Here is a 4140-nt window from a genome sequence, read left to right as displayed (position 1 = left end):
GAAGAAGGGGGTCTTAACTGTCGTTGAAGATGACGTTGCCACCATCCATTCAAACCCAAATGTAAGGTGCCTGTCTGTATTTTTAGAGTTGTGCTGGAATGTGCAAGACGTCCCTACAGCTGTTTCTCTCCTATATGACTTGATTTATGCCATCAAATTTGATATCCTGAAGAAAATACACCTTTAAAACTATTCAGAAAGTGTTTATTGGCTTTGACCCCCAGTGCTCTTCAAGAGTCCAATGATTTAAAAACAAATTGGTAAAGTTGAAGTAGCTGCAGTTCAAATGGCTGATCAAAAGTGCAAGTACTGATTTGTTCCTGTTTGTTTAGTCGCTGTGTAACAGTACAACATATTAAAAAGTCAGTTAAGTTTTATTGTAAGGTTTTATGACTTTTAAGTTTTGTTTATAACAGTTAATACTTCATTACTCTAATGAATGTGTTGAAACTCTGCTTGTTTATTGCTGGAGCATTTTAAGATTATTCTGGCACTTTGAGAACATTTTTTTTACACCAGCACTTTAAAGGCATTACAAGATTGACTTTTTTGCCTTTTATTTTATTTCAATTTTATGTATATTTTATTTTGAATTATTTATTTTATTTTGATGACTAGAGTTAAAACTATCTGAATCCACTTCAGTTCATGTTGACAGGAAATGTGTCGCTTGGCAAAATTGTAAAAAAAAAAAATTCTCAAAAAAAATGTTTCTGTCTTTTTTATTGTGTTTACAGTATGGTTTGCAATCTCTTTGTTTGATTTTTAATGTGAATGCCATACAGGAATTTGTGGAAGAAGTTTACTTGTTTTGCTCGACCTTAGTGCAGCTTTTGACACCATTGATCACACTATACTGCTTGCTAGACTTGAGAACGTTGTTGAAATAAAGGAACAGCTCTCTCTTGGCTCAGGTCTTATTTGACTGATCGATATCAGTTTGTTGATGTAAATGGTGAGTTCTCCACACTCTCTGAGGTAAAGTTTGGTGTTCCTCAAGGATCTGTCTTAGGCCCACTGCTTTTCTCTTTATATATGCTGCCTCTTGGTAAAATTATTCATAAACATGGTATTCGCTTCCATTGCTATGCTGATGATACACAGCTGTATATTTCAGCAAAGCCAGATGAGAGAGATCAGCTTAACATTGTTGAGGAGTGTGTAAAGGACATTAGACAGTGGATGCTCGATAACTTTCTTCTGCTCAACTCAGATAAGATGGAAGTACTTTTACTAGGACCAAATGCAGCTAGAAGCAATTACGTAGCATCTCTGGATGGTGTTTCTGTTTCAGCGTACGGCTTCCAAAGACCTTGGTGTTATTATTGATCCTAGTCTTTTCTTTGAGGCTCACGTGAAAAATATCACCAGGATCGCCTTCTTTTACCTTAGAAATATTGCTAAAATTAGAAAAATGATGTCGTTACAGGATACAGAAAAACTAGTTCATGCTTTTGTAACATATAGATTAGACTACTGTAACGCTTTACTGTCTGGGAGTTTGAGTAAGTGGAGAAATAAGCTTCAGTTAGTTCAGAATGCAGCAGCAAGAGTCCTCACTGGATCTAGAAAATATGAGCACATCACCTCTGCTTTAATCATCTACACTGCTCCCAATCAAATCTCGCATTAATTATAAAATACTACTACTGACGTATAAAGCACTTAACGGTCTCGCACCAGTATCTGAGTGAACTTCTGTACCAGTATGATCCTCCACCCCTACTTAGATCAAAAGGTGCTGGCTATCTGTTGGTTCCTCAAATAATGAAGACTACAGCAGGGCGCAGATCTTTCTCTTATAAAGCCCCACAGTTATGGAACGTCTTTTATCAGTAGATTATTTCTTAGGTAAAGGTGCAGATCTGGAGAAAACATGGATATAGAGTGTTTGGTGAACTGGGATATTTGTATGCTGTCGTCCCCTCACTTTCACACGTTCACTCAGGTTTGTTGACGGTGGTGTGGTGGGTCGTCTCTTATCCCAGAGATCCCTCATTTCTGTGTTACCTTCTGGTTCTTCCTTTTAGTTATGCTGCCATAGTGAGTCTTGCCGGAGTCCAAACTGCACAGTGACATTAACTTTCATACAACAAATTAAAGACACTTAATAATCCATATCCATCTCTTCCTGTCACCTCTCTCTCTCTCTCTCTCTCTCTCTCTCTTTCTCTTCTCTCTCTCTCCATCTCTCTCTCTTTCTCTCCCTCTCTCTCTCTGCCGAGTTAAACATGCTCCTTCCAGTGACCACTGTTCCTGCCCCTCTCCCCTCCGTGGATCTTCCCACTTCGTCCAGGCCTGCCTCTGGATAGTGTTCTCTTCGACTGGAGGAAACTCTGTGCAGCTTGGGACGGTTTCTCATCAACGCCTTGGGTGGTTCCATGAAATTCCGGAGTAAGAACGGGAGCTTTGAGGATGGATTGGACTGTAGTTAATGTCAACAGTCTGCTACACTGACTCAGGACTACATTTCACTTCTGATCATCATCACTGTACCCTGCAACATCGTATATCTGCTATAAATGGACATTGATTGCAACCCAGATGAGGATGGGTTCCTCTTGAGTCTGTTTCCTCTCAAGGTTTCTTCCTTATGCCGTCTCGAGGAGTTTTTCCTTCACCACAGTCGCCACCGGCTACTTCATCAGAGACAAACTTACTTATAAAGAACATCTTCACTTTTAATCACCACATTATCTGTGTAAAGCTGCTTTGAGACAATGTTCATTGTTAAAAGCGCTATACAAATAAAAATGAATTGAATTGAATTGAAAGATTTAAAGCTGTAAATTAAAGAAGTAAATTAAGTTGAACCAACTTAAAAAATTAAGTAGATTTGCTGCAAAGCTTTTTTGAGTTTGCTGAACTTCAGGTCTGTAGTTCTCCCTACTCATTTTTTTTTTAAAGTTCACTCAACCCCCTTTATAACTTTAAACAAACTCATGATGACTAGTTAGATGTACCTACTGAGGAACGTTAGATGAACTTACTGAGGAAGTAATACCTAAATTAATTTAGCAGTTTCAATCCACTTTCTACAATGATTTGGCGTAACTTTAACCACGGAAGTTGAGTAACTCCAAATCGCTTTGCAGCAAATTTACTAAATTCTTTAACTTAACTCAACTTTTTATTTTATTACAGTGTACCGACCATGTTCATTCCTTTTAATGTTGGTTTTGCATTGTATAACTGATGCATTGTTAGCTTTTTTTTTTCAGTTTCAAGAGGGAAATATTAGAAAATAAGACTTTTGTATTATTATTTGTTTTGTGTTATTTTGTAATTGCTTATAGTTTTAGTATTTTTTGTAATAAGTAAAAAGAAATGAACTTAACATTCTTGATTTAGTTTTAATATATTACGTTGATTTAACTAAACAACATTACATTAACTTTATGTAATTAAATAAAGTTTACTGAAATAAATATTGTTACTTAAATGCAGCCTCACTGAGTTACGTGGAGCCTGTTGACATAAAAAAGTTAAGTAAGGCCAACAAATAATTTTTTTGAGTCTATGTACAATACGAGTCAAATACTCAAGAACTGTTCAAATCAGATACTTGAAGACTTTTCCTAAATTCATATTGAAATTGGTGACTTTTCACTTTTAATGAAGGGAGTTTTGCAGGAAGGTATCTATACTTTTATGATGATATGATGAGTACAGACTCACACACAGTGGACAAAAAAGGCATAAAGAAGTCATAAGGTAGACTGTGTTCATCTACTGTTTATAATGATTTAGTGTTAAACACTGTGTATGTTGGTGTTAAAGTAATAAGGATAAGACGTTCACGTGTACATTTCTGTATGTGTTTATTTAGCGCTTCTGGTGAATTTCAGGAGTTTACACTGAAATTTCATCCTGTGTGATGGATAATGAACTTCATAAAACTCATCAGTAAAGCTTGAACATCACTCTGGAGGGGTCTGCTGCAGTGCCTGTTTGGAAACTTTCATTTTCCTCACATATTCTCGGCGATCTTCTTTTCTGATCTCTGTGGAAAAAAGCGAAAATATTTCCATACTATGATTTTATTCAATGCATTTCAGTAATATTTGTGAGAAGAAGAGCAGAATAACACACACCTACTACACCTGGCATTGGTTCAGTCGGCTTTTAAAAGGAAAAGAA

The 4140-nt window shown here is 36.4% G+C and overlaps 1 long non-coding RNA gene across 1 annotated transcript; it reads right to left on the bottom strand.

The window, feature by feature from the left end:
* Nucleotides 1-3804: 3804 nt before the first annotated feature.
* LOC124382466 lies at nucleotides 3805-4130 on the bottom strand. Its single transcript, XR_006925035.1, has 2 exons — nucleotides 4095-4130; nucleotides 3805-4003 (listed from the first exon to the last, which is right to left on the bottom strand). It is a non-coding gene; the product is annotated as an uncharacterized LOC124382466 (long non-coding RNA).
* Nucleotides 4131-4140: the final 10 nt, after the last annotated feature.

The sequence above is a fragment of the Silurus meridionalis genome, unplaced genomic scaffold (assembly GCF_014805685.1).
Source record: "Silurus meridionalis isolate SWU-2019-XX unplaced genomic scaffold, ASM1480568v1 Scaffold404, whole genome shotgun sequence".
Classification (NCBI taxonomy): Eukaryota; Metazoa; Chordata; class Actinopteri; order Siluriformes; family Siluridae; genus Silurus; species Silurus meridionalis.
The sequence above is the reverse complement of the archived record's forward strand: the minus strand, read 5'-3'. Positions and strand labels throughout refer to the sequence as shown.